Source organism: Hylobates moloch, unplaced genomic scaffold (assembly GCF_009828535.3).
Source record: "Hylobates moloch isolate HMO894 unplaced genomic scaffold, HMol_V3 SCAFFOLD_17, whole genome shotgun sequence".
In the NCBI taxonomy this organism is placed as follows: Eukaryota; Metazoa; Chordata; class Mammalia; order Primates; family Hylobatidae; genus Hylobates; species Hylobates moloch.
The window spans coordinates 38,641,497-38,657,231 of record NW_026652292.1 but is presented as its reverse complement, the minus strand read 5'-3'; the positions used below and the strand labels follow the sequence as shown (position 1 = coordinate 38,657,231).

Here is a 15,735-nt window from a genome sequence, read left to right as displayed (position 1 = left end):
ACAAAGATAATTCTCAAGAAGAGCAACCCCAAGACACATAATCATCAGATTCACCAAGGTTGAAACGAAGGAAAAAATGTTAAGGACGGCCAGAGAGAAAGGTAGGGTTACCCACAAAGGGAAGCCCATCAGACTAACAGTGGATCTCTTGGCAGAAATTCTACAAGCCAGAAGAGAGGGGGGCCAATATTCAACGTTCTTAAGGAACACAATTTTCAACCCAGAATCTCATATCCAGCCAAACTAAGCTTCATAAGTGGAGGAGAAATAAAATCCTTTACAGACAAGCAAATACTGAGAGATTTACCCACCACCAGGCCTGTCTTACAAGAGCTCCTGAAGGAAGCACTAAACATGGAAAGGAACAACTGATACCAGCCACTGGAAAAACATGCCAAATTGTAAAGACCATCTATGCGAAGAATAAACTGCATCAAGCAATGGGCAAAATAACCAGCTAACATCATAATGACAGGATAAAATTCACACATAACAATATTAACCTTAAATGTAAATGGGCTAAATGCCCTAATTAAAAGACACAGACAGGCAAATTGGATAAAGAGTCAAGACCCATTAGTGTGCTGCATTCAGGAGACCCATCTCACATGCAGAGACACACATAGGCTCAAAATAAAGGGATGGAAGAAGATCTACCAAGCAAATGGAAAACAAAAAAAAAGCAAGGGTTGCAATCCTAGTCTCTGATAATACAGACTTTAAACGAACAAAGATCAAAAGAGACAAAGAAGGCCATTACATAACGGTAAAGGCATCAATTCAACAAGAAGAGCTAACTATCCTAAATATATGCACCCAATACAGGAGCACCCAGATTCATAAAGCAAGTTCTTGGAGACCTACAAAGAGACTTAGACTCCCACATAATAATAATGGGAGACTTTAACATCCCACGGTCAATACTAGACAGATCAACAAGACAGAAGGTTAACAAGAATGTCCAGGAATTGAACTCAGCTCTGTACCAAGCAGACCTAATAGACATCTACAGAACTCTCCACCCCAAATCAACAGAATATACATTCTTGTCAGCACCTCATCACACTTATTCCAAAATTGACGACAAAGTTGGAAGTAAAGCACTTGTCAGCGAATGTAAAATAACAAAAATCACAACAAACTGTCTCTCAGACCACAGAGCAATCAAATTAGAACTCAGGATTAAGAAACTGAGTCAAAACTGCACAACTACCTGGGAACTGAACAACCTGCACCTGAATGACTACTGGGTAAATAACAAAATGAAGGCAGAAATAAAGATGTTCTTTGAAATCAATGAGAACAAAGACACAATGTACCAGAATCTCTGGGACACATTTAAAGCAGTGTGTAGAGGGAAATTTAAAGTACTGAATGCCCACAAGAGAAAGCAGAAAGATCTAAAATCAATACCCTAACATCACAATTAAAAGAAATAGAGAAGCAAGAGCAAACACATTCAAAAGCTAGCAGAAGGCAAGAAATAACTAAGATCAGAGCAGAACTGAAGGAGATAGAGACACAAAAAAAACTCTTCAAAAAATCAATGAATCCAGGAGCTGGTTTTTTGAAAAGATCAACAAAACTGATAGACCGCTAGCAAGAATAATAAAGAAGAAAAGAGAGAAGAATCAAATAGACTCAATAAAAAATGATAAAGGAGATATCACCACTGATACCCACAGAAATACAAACTAACATCAAAGAATACTATAAACTCCTCTATGCAAATACACTAGAAAATCTAGAAGAAATGGATAAATTCCTGTGCACATACACCCTCCCAAGACTAAACCAGGAAGAAGTTGAATCCCTGAAAAAACCAATAACAGGCTCTGAAATGGAGGCAATAATTAATAGCCCAACAACCAAAAAAAGTCCAGGACCAGACAGATTCACCACCGAATTCTACCAGAGGTACAAAGAGGAGCTGGTACCATTCCTTCTGAAACTATTCCAATCAATAGAAAAAGATGGAATCCCCCCTAACTCATTTTATGAGGCCAGCATCATCCTGATACCAAATCCTGGCAGAGACACAACAGAAAAAGAGAATTTTAGACCAATCTCCCTGATGAACATCGATGCAAAAATCCTCAATAAAATACTGGCAAACCGAATCCAGCAGCACATCAAAAAGCTTATCCACCAAGATCAAGTTGGCTTCATCCCTGGGATGCAAGGCTGGTTCAACATACAATCAACAAACGTAATCCAGCATATAAACAGAAACAATGACAAAAACCACATGATTATCTCAATAGATGCAGAAAAGGCCTTCGACAAAATTCAACAGCCTTCATTATAAAAACTCTCAATAAACTAGGTATTGATGGAATGTATCTCAAAATAATAAGAGCTATTTGTGACAAGCCCATAGCCAACATCATAAAGAATGGGCAAAAACTGGAAGCATTCCCTTTGAAAACTGGCACAAGAGAAGGATGCCCTCTCTCACCACTCCTATTCAACATAGTGCTGGAAGATCTGTCCAGGGCAATCAGGCAAAAGAAAGAAATAAAGGGTATTCAGGAAATGAGGAAGTCAAATTGTCCCCATTTGCAGATAATATGATTGTATATTTAGAAAACCCCATCATCTCAGCCCAAAATCTCCTTAAGCTGATAAGCAACTTCAGCAAAGTCTCAGGATACAAAATCAAGGTGCAAAAACCACAAGCATTCTTATACACCAATAACAGACAAACAGAGAGCCAAATCATGAGTGAACTCCCATTCACAATTACTACAAAGAGAATAAAACACCTAGGAATCCAGCTTACAAGGAATGTGAAGGAACTCTTCAAGGAGAACTACAAACCACTGCTCAATGAAATAAAAGAGGACACAAACAAATGGAAGAACCTTCCATGCCCATGGATAGGAAGAATCAGTATCATGAAAATGGCCATACTGCCCAAGGTAATTTATAGATTCAATGCCATCCCCATCAAGCTACCAATGACTTTCTTCATAGAATTGGAAAAAACTACTTTAAAGTTCATATGGAACCAAAAAAGAGCCCACATTGCCAAGACAATCCTAAGCAAAAAGAACAAAGCTGGAGGCATCACATTACCTGACTTCAAACTATACTACAGGGCTACAGTAACCAAAACAGCATGGTACTGGTACCAAAACAGAGATATAGACCAATGGAACAGAACAGAGCCCTCAGAAATAACACCACACATCTACAACCATCTGATCTTTGACAAACCTGACAAAAACAAGCAATGGGGAAAGGATTCCCTATTTAATAAATGGTGCTGGGAAAACTGGCTAGCCATATGTAGAAAGCTGAAACTGGATCCTTTTCTTACACCTTATAGAAAAATTAATTCAAGATGGATTAAAGAGTTAAATGTTTGACCTAAAACCATAAAAACCTTAGAAGAAAACCTAGGCAATACCATTCAGGACATAGGCATGGGCAAGGACTTCATGACTATAACACCAAAAGCAATGTCAACAAAAGCCAAAATTAGCAAATGGAATCTAATTAAACTAAAGAGTTTCTGCACAGCAAAAGAAACTACCATCAGAGCTAACAGGCAGCCTACATGAATGGGAGAAACATTTTGCAATCTACCCATCTGACAAAGGGCTAATATCCAGAATCTACAATGAACTCCAACAAATTTACAAGAAAAAATCAAACAACCCCATCAAAAAGTGGGCAAAGTATAAGTACAGACACTTTTCAAAAGAAGATATTTATGCAGCCAACAGACACATGAAAAAATGCTCATCACCACTGGTTATCAGAGAAATGCAAATCAAAACCACAATGAGATACCATCTCACACCAGTTAGAATGGCGATCGTTAAAAAGTCAGGAAACAACAGATGCTGTAGAGGATGTAAAGAAATAGGAACACTTTTATACTGTTGGTGGGAGTGTAAACTAGTTCAACTGTTGTGGAAGACAGTGTGGTGATTCCTCAAGGATCTAGAACTAGAAATACCATTTGACCCAGCCATCCCATTACTGGGTATATACCCAAAGGATTATAAATCATGCTACTGTAAAGACACATGCACATGTATGTTTATTGCAGCACTGTTCACAGTAGCAAAGACTTGGAACCAATCCAAATGTCCATCAATGATAGACTGGATTAAGAAAATGTGGCGCATATACACCATGGAATACTATGCAGCCATAAAAAAGGATGAGTTCATGTCCTTTGACGGAACATGGATGAAGCTGGAAACCATTCTGAGCAAACTATAGCAATGGCAGAAAACCAAACACCATATGTTCTCACACATAGGTGGGAATTGAACAATGAGAACACTTGGACACAGGGCGGGGAACATCACACACTGGGGCCTGTCATGGGGTGGGGGTAGTGGGGAGGGATAGCATTAGGAGAAATACCTAATGTAAATGAAGAGTTAATGGGTGCAGCAAACCAACATGGCACATGTATACCTATGTAACAAACCTGCATGTTGTGCACATGTACTCTAGAACTTAAAGTATAGTAAAAAAAGCAAAAACAAACAAACAAAATTACCATTTATTTTATGAATTTCAAAAAATAGGTATTTCAATTCAGAGTTTATAAAAACTCAAAGGAATAAATAAAACTGACCTCCTTTATGCTCTTTAGTGGATTCACCCACAGGAAAGTTCCAGGCCAGGAATATGCCAGATTAGGTACAGCCACCTGGTAGAGAGGAACAAAATAAAACAGGTCTCAAAAGAGACTCATGAATAAACATTCCCCTTTAAATAATTTAAATGTGGAGATTTTAAAAAATTGACATTATTTTCTTTTCCTTCTCACCAAATGCAAAATCCTGTTTAAATAACCCATCTGATAGACAGTCATCTATCAAAGATGATGAAACAATTAGAAACATTGAGATGATTTCTGCTTTCTGAATAATTGTGCTCATGAGTAACCCACTAATTCCCTCACTGGGCAGCATGACTGCATTATTTGTTAAAAATATGTTAGTAAGAATTTGCTATTCTATTATTTGTACCTGATTCTATCTCTCATAGGGAAAAAATTAGAAATTTAAATTTGTTTGTTTCATGAGACACGCTTAATGTCATACTGCCAGTTACCTCTTCTCCAGACCAAATACACACAGGTGTTTTCACTACTTCTCATTGACATGAGAAGTCAATGAGACTTGCTGACCTTACACCATCCTGGGCTACCTCCTTGGTATGTTCTCCAGTTTATCAAACTCCTTCATAAATTGCTATTCCCAGTATCAAATTCAATTCCATTTTGGTCACCAAAAGATAGAGGAAGACCATAAGCTTTCAGCTAGGTGCCATAGAGTAATGGAAATGGCAGAAGCCCTGGAGTCTGTTAGATGTGGTGAGATCCCAGTTCCAAACAATCTGTGCTACTTATTCAGCCTACACTCCCAGGGAGTGAATTCAGGCACTTCAGTGTGATAAAGGGATGTCTATCCCTTCTTTCTTTCATTTTCCATTTCAATCCTTTCCTACTTCCTATCTTCACATACTGTAGGATTTTTTTCTTTACCTCTATCTTCTTAATTTTTAAAAGAAGCGAAAATATAAAAGCAAAAAAAAAAAAAGGATGTAAATGAGAAAGGAATCTGACCAGGTATGAGAAAGTTTCTCATAACAGCTTTCCTTCATAAAAGGCACACAGATCATTTCCAATTGCTAAATAAACTCTCAATGTAACTTGCTAATCAGACTTCACTGAGGGCATCACGGATGCCCAAGAGAAATAACACTGAACCCTTTTGAGCTTGAAAAAACCCCAGCTCTGCCTACCCAATGTCTATCCAGTGAAGCCACAAAAGGCCAAGTGAGGGTATGAACTACTGGAGAATTTCTGGCTGGAAAAACTCCCTAGGTAGGGTAAGGGCTATAGTGAGGAACAAGATGACTGGCAAGGTAACCGCACTTTTCTCCCGGCCACTGGCCCTCTCGAGCACTTTCTGAACCAGGTGTAAGGCTGAGATGTCTAGCCACATGAAACAGTGTTACCTTTCTAAAAGAATTTAAAAGCTAAGTAAAATAGGTTTCAGCTGTTGTAGACAAAAATAAATCAGATTGTCCAAATTTTATTTGCTTCATAAAATGTGTTTACCGTATTTTTTTTTAACACTATGCAATATTCCAAGCACAAATCACATGAATTCTGTAAGGTTTTTTTTACAGTAGTCCTGTGAAAAAGGTGTGATTATCCTTTCTTTATTAGTAAGAAAGTGGCTTGGAGAAGAAAATCAACTAGACCAAGTCACACAATGAGATTGACATAGTCCAGTGAAACAAGAGCATTCTGTGGACAACTCGATACCTCTCCATGTAGCCATGCTACCATCTTGCTCAATTTGTGTTTTCAAGCCACCACCCTACAAACATCTGTCTCTGGCAAAAACCTTAAAATTATCTTTCAATATCTAGGAACAAAACTAATGGTAGTGGTAGCAGGGAAGGACATAAGGAAAGTCTATTGCATTTTAGTACCATCACAAGTAGGCCCACTTCTAACATTTGTGGGAGCCACATCCAGAGGACAAATGAAGCCTGCATAGTGTTAAGTCCGTAAGTCTAAATATTAATATTTTAGAGTATTGTCAGTCTAACGAATTGTTGGCTACAATGTGTTCTATCCTCTCACCTTGAGAAATATACCTTCATAATTACCTGAAAGGACAGGTTTGAATTTAGTTTTCTCAGACCTCTTAGAATTTTGCACCAGAAGGCAGTCATGCAGGGATATCTGGTCCTCAGTTTGATTCTTAGTCCCCAATCGTTGCCACTTTCCCCACTCTTGGCTCCCACTATGCTCAGCAAGGGTCTCCTATATATATGTATATAGGAGCATACATGTCCAAGCTCCAGCCAACCTCTCCCTCCCCCACCTTGGAACTCCAGGACACTTTAGCTAGGAACTCCAAAATCTGAGATATCACAAAGAATGGTCTGAAGAGGAACCACAACCCATGACCAGGCACATCTCATTCCTCCAAAGTTTCCTTGTCTGGTGAATGGGGACATTGCTGGAGCAAAGACAGCTCGGGAATTCTCTAGCATGAGCCAGTGGGCATTTACAGTATGAACTCCTTGAGACCCCTGTACATTTCTTTAGGGGGAACAGGGCTGGAAGGAGGCAGATATTGGTCTAAGAGCAGCTTGGAAAAGAGGTTCAGGGTGGGTTTTCAATTGCGGAGCCCGGTATAGAATTCAGTGTATTAAGAACTTATCAAATCGTTGTTTAAAAAGTTGAATTTCATTTTTCGGGCAATCTGATGCTCATTATTGAAAATAAAGCTAAAAGAAAAGTAATACAATGTGAAATATGTAGGAAACATGCAGAAGACAGCAACAACTTGATAGCAAAATACTACTATCTATGGGTATTTGGGTAGATTTCAATTTTTGGTTATTACAAATAGTTTTCCTATGGACATTCTGTTGTGTGTCTTTTAGAGACTGTTCGTCCACATTTTTCTTGAGTATATATATATATATACATATATATATATCTAAATGATGTTCAAAAGTGGTTGTATGAATTTGTGCTTCTGCCAGCAGTGTATGAAAGCTTTCATTGCTTACATTCTTACCAACACTTGGTATTTTTATTCAATGTCAATTGAGAATATCGATAGGTAAAACTCATTTTCAGAACAGTTATTTATAAACTTAAATCCATGTATCCTAATATACAGAAATTCCACTTTTAGAAGTGTATGCTTATTGTGAAGGAAGCAAATTTTAAAATGGTCCCACATTTGTTGTCTTTTGACTTTTTAAAATGGTGCATTGTTTTTATGAATATTTAATTTTTATATGGCACATTTGTCTATTTGTTCCTTATAGCTGTTTATATATTTAACTCTGCTGTGAGATAGGACAGAGCACAACTACTCTTCATTTGAGGAAACTAAGGCTCAGAGAGTTCACCCATTAAGAATGAGAGCAGGAATTTGATCTTAGTTCTAACTGACTTCAAAGCCTGTGCTATTTTCACTTCAGCAAAACCAATCTTGAAATGTTGAAAAGAATGTAACATTGAAAGTAACTTTGCGATCACCACCACTAACTGTTTGAATTCCTACCAGTTTGGGGACTACCCAATAGCAAATTACTCCTAGCAGCTGATGGCATCGTCTACTTAGTGGAGTCATTTTTTCTACCTCTTAGTTTTTGGTTTATAAAATATGCATCAAAATATTGCTGAACCTTAGAATGCTTAAACAGGTGAAACCACATTTCCATCTTTAAAAATATATCCTGAAGGTATTAATGATTTCAGGATTTACAATCGGGAAATGCAACACATCGAAAAGATTGGTAACACCCAGTGATGACAAGTGCATGGGGAAAGATAAACGTACATATTATTATGGAAATGTATGATTAGTAACATTTTAAAAAGGCAATTTGGCAATATATATCAAAATTTAAAATCTGTCTACCCTTTGATCCATCAATTTCACTGCTGGGATTATCCTACGGTAACATTTACCCAAGTGCAAAGACAGGGAAAAAGATATTTCTTCCGGTTTTAATGGTAATAGAAGAAAATTAGTGACAATTAAAATGTTCCTTAATATAGATCACTTAAATTAAAAGTTCATACAATAGAATGTTATACTACTTTTAAAAGAATGAGACTGACAAGTATTCATAATATAGTTGGCTGTCAGTGATATGTTGTTAAAGAAAAATTGTTGCAGAAAAATAACTAAAATATGAATGGACTTTTATAAAAATGTATGGCAAAAGATCCACCCCAAGAGGGTGGAAATGGGAGAAAGGGGAAGTGGAAAAAGATGAATATTCACTCTCTCTGTTTTTTTTTTACACACTTTGTTGTAATGTTTGACTTTTTTCCCAATGAGTATGTAAAACTTTATAAATTCACTCTTTATATTATTTTATTAGATATTTTAGTGATAAGGACAACTTTGTAATATTTTAAAAAGCAATGATTTGTATAAAGATGAAAGTAATACTCTGCTTTAGTTTAAGAAACAGGTCATTGATAGTATTGCAAAAAGAAAACACTGAAAGAGGCAACTGGCTGCCTGCGTTAGACATTTTCTCCACCTCTTCTCTGCATAAGGAAATGTGACCAAGCTGTGTAGTCCAAGAACTGTGATAAACCCTTGAAGCAATCTGAGACTGAAAGATAACTTTCATTAACACACAAAGCAAAGGATTAAAAGTCTTTTTTTCAATAGGAATTGTTTACATTAAAATTTGGCATTGTTATTAATCCAACTTTCTTGGTATGTCCTAATATGATTAAAGCAAAAATGAGTCCGAGAGAATGGTAGTTGTGTTAAAAATCCTCGCAAGGCTTCTCTCAGGTTCATATAGACCCAGTTGATTCGCATACTTTGGGGAAAGGAAGGATACAAAGTGGAATAAAGCTGGTCACTACTCCAACTCCTGTTATAGATTAATTTCTTTCATTTCTCACAAGGGCTGGCACCTGATTTCTGTGCTTGCTTGGCAGAGAATTATCTCAGCGTAAGTCAGGGAGGAATCTTGTAACAGAATGCATTCTTTCCTGTGGAGGAGTTGTCAAAATTCTTGGCACATTCTAGGTTAAGGTTAGATTATACCATCATGGTAAAAAGTTTAGCTCAAGAGACAGCCTGTACTTTGTTGATTCATCTAGATACAGGGTTTGCCGAGGAAATACTAGAATTATTGCTCCCTAGCGAATTTCAAAGAAGACATAATAATGTTTCTTCTTGAATGCTCTACACTTCTCTGTGTGCAGAACAACAGAAGCACCTCAGTAAGTAACAGGAGAACTTCACAGGCTCTTATATGAGAAGTCATCATTCCCATCATATGACACAATCATATTTCCTCCTCAGAGTACTCTTTTATGCATACATTCTCATAGTTGTAGACTACAGGAAGCCTTATATGAGTTTTCTGGAATTTTTGACTATAATAGATTACTGTTGAATGACCTACTCATCCTCTACTTATTATTAGAAGAAAAATAGTCATGAACTTCACAAGATCTTATATAGGAAGTCACCATTCCCACATAATAATAATTGTCAAGAAAGAACAAAGAATAATCTTTAAGTTTTACAAATAAAGGAGTCACAAAGTTATTGAAATATTGTATGAAAAGTTATATGAATAGACTATGAAAATAGTGATGGAAAAGTTTATGAGATAAGAACTTTACGCAGTTGAACTGATTATTTCTGTAGTAGTATTAGTAATATGGTCAATTATTCAATGGAAAATCCATTTCAGCCTATAACTGCATGAAACTCATATGAAGGAAACCTGGACCACAAATGGCTAAGAAAGAAACCTGAGCTGTACCACGACTGAAGCAATTATAATCTTTTAAGCCATGCCGGACCAAAGGTTTTACCAATTTATTTCATAGGACCTGGAAATTAACATCAGAGCCCTAACTATTGCCTATAATGTATTGCATATAATACTATACATGGAAAGACGCATATAACTGTTTTAATTGTTCTTAACTCTCTTGTCTTTCTAAGTAGCCCGATTAGAGAATCCTTGTGGGTAGTATTTTAGGGAGGCATCTGTGGTAGCTATGAAGATGCACTGCTCCCATATCCCTTTGAGAGAACTTTCTGCAAGTACTGGGGTTGGCTGACAGTATCCAGTGGACAACAATTCAAAAATATGTTGGATTCATAATGTTTTTGCCAAGGCCACAGTTTCTTGCAGGATGCTCCCAGCCAACAACTTGCTACTAGAGCTGGGCCATTTCTGCCTGACACTGGACTCCTCTACAGGTGAATCTTTGCTCTAGTGCTCCCTCTTGATCTCATTGAGATACTCGCAGAGCTTCCTTATAGTCTGAGGCTCCTTGTACACAATCACCCTTTCTTCCTTCTTCCTTAGACAGATGCTAAACCTGCAGCTTGGTTTGAAGGCTCCCCTGCTTCTCTCTCCTATATCCTTCACAGGTGTTTTCTCCCATAAATCCTTCAAACATTTAATTCATTTTGGCATCTGTTTCTCAAAGGACTTGAAATGATACAATAAATTAAATGGATCCCAGTGTGCAACAGCAGTAATAGTTCTTTAAAACTTTTAAGCCCCTTTTTGAAGAATTTTTTTTTTTTTTTTTAGATGGAGTCTTGCTTTCTTGTCTGGGCTGGAGTACAGTGGTGCGATCTCAGCTCGCTACAACCTCCACCTCCTGGGTTCATGCAATTCTCTTGCCTCAGTCTCCCGAGTAGTTGGGATTACAGGCATGTGCCACCATGCACGGCTAATTTTGGTATTTTTAATACAGATGGAGTTTCACCATGTTGGTGAGGCTGGTCTTGAACTCCTGACCTCAAGTGATGCATCTACCTTGGCCTCCCAATGTTCTGGGATTACTGGCATGAACCACTGCTCCCAGCCTGAAGAACTTTTACATACTGCTTAAAAACTTGCTCCAGTAAGAGCCATTGCTGTCTGTATATGTTTTGGGTTATTTGTTTACAAGGAGACTTTGAAGAAGGAGCCCCTTTTCTGAAGAATAAAACTATTTGCTGTTTAGAATGCTGTGAGAGAATCTTCAGTGCTTTGACTTTCTCCCTGATCCAAGTACAATTTGCCTATCAGCCAGAAAGAGTTGTTTTGGTGCCAGTTGGTCATAACTCTTGGTTGGCATCTCGCTGGGTGTACTTTGCAAAAATCTTTGATGTTCAGGTTCAGAATTCTTGCATGCAGAGATTGAACATCTGGATAGACTAAATTCAAACAAATAAGAGTACAATATAATGTTTTCTTATATTTTGTATTTAAAATGATAATCCATTGAAGATGTTAAGGTCTGATTTTAGTATTAGCAGATTCAATTAATGAAAAAGGATAAATCAAGAGGGCCAGTTTACTTCAAGTTTTTTCAGTCAGTTGTATATGAATATATATCATGTTCATTTGCATTGCAAATAGGTGCATAGGATCACCCACTGTTTCATCTGCATAGACCTCCTTCACAGTGGTTTGGTTTTGCATAGACACGTAGAGTACCTAAGTGCCTCATATTCAATATTAAACCCTCTGCAACTAATGAAAGTCATGAATATAGAGTCTGAAGAATTTTTTCATAAAACTCCACTCAAATTTAATTGTGAAGCTATTTATAGAAGACTATTTTATTCTCTATTACAATACCATTGGGAGTTTTAGCATAGTAGATTTATACATTTCCTGTGTTATTATGTATTTTATATGTGCTATGACCTATTACATTGATTACCTCCACTAATTCTCATTACGACTCCATGTGTTATGCTATTTATTATCTTTGATTTAAGATATAGGAGCTGGGTTTGAGAAAAGCTGAATAACACTCAAAGTTACATAGGTATTAGTTTAGCAGAGATTTTAATGTGGACTAGACTGACCCCAAGTCTGTCTTTACATATACTTGGTATAACTTTCCCAAATATACTACACAACGGAAGACAGAGACCATGCTATACAATAGTGTAACACTGGTGATGACCTTTAACTTCCCCAGGAGAATTTCTTTACTCATAAAACAAGTTCAGTTGGCCTAGAGCCCTGACCCTCTCTAGGGTTACTTCCTGCCCCAACATTCCTTTGCTCTATAGCTAATCTGGATAAGCTCCTACCAAAACATAATTTGAAAAAATAGTAATTATATGCAATGTAGGATACAAGCCTCCATGTATGCTTTTGAGTGTGCCAAGTCTTCTGAAACTTTAAGTTTCTATTTCTCTCTCTACATTAAAATAGAGCATATATGGCAAGAAAAGAAAAATGTTGTAAGTTTCATGAGGGGATGAGTGTCCTGGGCTCCTTTGGAAAGTGTATTTAAGTTTAATGCCATGAATAAATCTTAAAACAGATATTATCATCTAAAAGTAATACATCCTAGAAATTATATATGTATTATATATATTTTATGCATATATATGCAACGGAATTTATACAAAGGTTTGAAAAAGCCAAATATCCTACAAGGTTTTAATTAGTGTTCCCTATTAAAAATTCTAATTCAAGCAATAGTTTTGGGGGTGATAGTTCTCTGATATGTGCATTTCTTCACTTGCACTCTTTCTAAATTTTCTAGTCTGATAACTCTATCAAGTTATATCGGAGATAAAATTCATTTGGATCTTTCAGTAGTCACTTCAAACTGTTCAAAAATCAGTGAATGATCCAGATGGAAAATCTCCTATGTGTAGTATGATATAAATTGTTTTTCCTCTTTAAATCATTGGCATCTCAAATTTATCTTCCTCTCGAAGACATATAATTACCATATAAAATGTAGTCAATATCATGTTTATATTAGCAAATTGATGCAACATGGGCCGAGTATTATTGTATAAGCCAGGAGGCACTGGGGCACAATCATATCATTTCTTCCTCAGAGTTCTCTTTAGTTTTATGCATGCATTCGCATAGTTGTAGACTACAAGAAGCCTTACAAGGGTTTTCTGGAATTTTTGGCTGTAATAGGTTACTGCTGAATAATCTACTCATCCTCTACTTATTATTAAAAGAAGAATAGTCAAAGCACTAAGAGTCCTAAAAAATGCTGAGCCCACTATTTTTTTTAGCTTATAAAATTGCTCTTCTTCTCATGTATTCCCTCCACATCTGGTATTCCTATGTTATCATCCACTGCGAATTCAAGCCAAACCTTTTGCCCGATGGATCTGTCATTTCATTTTTCATATTTATTTTAAAGCCAAATCTAGCATCTTATTGAAAACATATTGAATGATCAAAATGAAAGAAATCCGAAAAGCTCAGTCTGTCTTTCCTATTTTGTTCCACAGTGACAGCTAGAATAGAGGCTCTTTCATGTTTTTCAGGAACAGAAAAAAAAATCACTCCTTCTTTTTATGGATGCATCAAGATAGACCTGAAAATATAATTTCCTTTTGTCTTCTGCATGAGGGGAGATGATCCAGATTTTAACTTGATAAATGTGCGTGTAAGAGAACACTGAGCTATCTCAGTTGATTTAGATGGTCTCCTTTTAATACAGTCACCAAAATGAAGCAAAGAGGTCTAGATTTTTCATCCTAGTTGAAACAAAGAATTAACAAAAGGAAATAGAAGAAGCAAGCTAACAAGTAGCTTTTCTTCTATCTTGCCAGAGACACACTTAACTACCCTTTCCCTGGAGGTGCTGCACAGCTGATATGGCTCTTGTTAAACAGTAACTAATAGCAAAATGTCAAGAGTCTAAAAGGAAATTGGTTTATCGTTCTCAATAGTCAACATGAAATATTGTAATGAAAGGCAAACATAGCAAACATGTTGTAACTCAACATCTTAAATGTTAAGTTACAGAAGAAAACTGTCAGGTTTGGGCTATGTGGGAGTAATGAGTTCAGGCATGCCCATATTTTTTCTGGGTGAATAATGCTTAGGCTTTTAGCTGTTTAATTTTATGACAAATGCTACTATACTCCTAGTGTGAGCCCTGAGAATGGCTTACCAATTATTTTCAATAGCGTATAATTTCAGATGATTATTTCATGCCTCTCATCTCCCCTCAAATGTCCAACACCTTCTTATCATCCTCACTTTCAGCTGGTGACCTTGCTTCTTAGTTCTCTAAGAAGATTGAAGAAATCAGAGAAGAACTTTCATGGACGCACTCTCCACCACCACCATAACCACCACATCTACCCCTCCTTCCAGCATCTTTCCACATGCAATCTGTCTTCAAACTTGTTATGATAGATCAACCTTTCTATTCTTTCTAAAGTCATACACCCTTCTTGTGCACAAGATCCCAAGTCGTCTCACTCAGGACATTGCTGTCTCCCTTTACTCCTCCTATCAGTTTTTGCTCTCTTCTGCATCATTCCTGTAAGCAGGCTGACTTAACGTTTTATTTTTTATATTAAGAAGAAAAACTGTGCTTGATCTCATTTCCCCTGCCACCTAAGTCACCCATTTTTTCCCTGCCCTTGGCAGCAAAACTCCTTGCAAGTGTTCTTTATAGTCACTATTTCCAATTCCTCTTCTTCAACCGCTCTTAATTTTATTCCACTAAGGCATTTCCTCCAGCACTCCATTAAAACTGGCTTTGTCTATATGGTCAATGACCTACCTGTTACCAAATTCAATCTTCAGTTCTTTTTTCACTTGACCTATCAGCAGCATTTGAAATAATTGATTGCTCTCAACTCCTTGATACTGCTTCTTCTTTAGGCAAAGAGAGACATCTAGATGGTTCTGGAGGCTTATTTCTTCTCTTTTGGTAGTTTAGCAAGGCTGAATTAACTAAATGAAAGAACTGGCAGATACCAGCCGCTTCTAGGAGAGTCACTTCCTTAAGGAGGAAATTTCCATGGTTACCTAGGAATCTAAGTGTTCCTACCTATTCTTACACATACTAGAGTGCTATGGGAGTGGTGTTCTTCTCCTGGAGTCCTGCCTGTGGAGATGAGAGCTTAGGGGATCATGTGTGCTCTGCTATGTCTCCATTTGTGAGATTTTTCCCAATAAAACCTATTCTGTGTGTAACATGGTGCTCGCAAGTAGCATGTGCATGAGACTCCTTTATTATTAATTGTCTCCTAGAACTTCTGCACTCAAATGTTTTTTTCTCCTACCATGATGGCACTCCCTGAATGATTTTGTCCAGATCTCATAGGTTCCATCTGTAGGTTAGACCTCTCTATTGACTATGAGAGGGCATAAATGAAGCTACTGGGATGCTGAAGATGTTCTAAATCCAGATCTAGATGATGGCTAAAAGGCATGTAAGAAAAA

At 37.0% G+C, this 15,735-nt stretch overlaps 1 protein-coding gene across 1 annotated transcript in view; it reads right to left on the bottom strand.

Annotated features, from left to right (window-relative positions):
• GHR (growth hormone receptor) overlaps positions 1 to 15,200 on the bottom strand; it is a 316,033-nt gene extending 300,833 nt beyond the window's left edge. The window contains exons 1-2 of the mRNA XM_032135754.2: positions 15,071 to 15,200; positions 4,601 to 4,675 (exon numbers count right to left, since the gene is read on the bottom strand). The gene's annotated coding sequence lies outside the window, so the exon portion shown is untranslated. The remainder of the gene's footprint in view (positions 1 to 4,600; positions 4,676 to 15,070) is intronic.
• Positions 15,201 to 15,735: the final 535 nt, after the last annotated feature.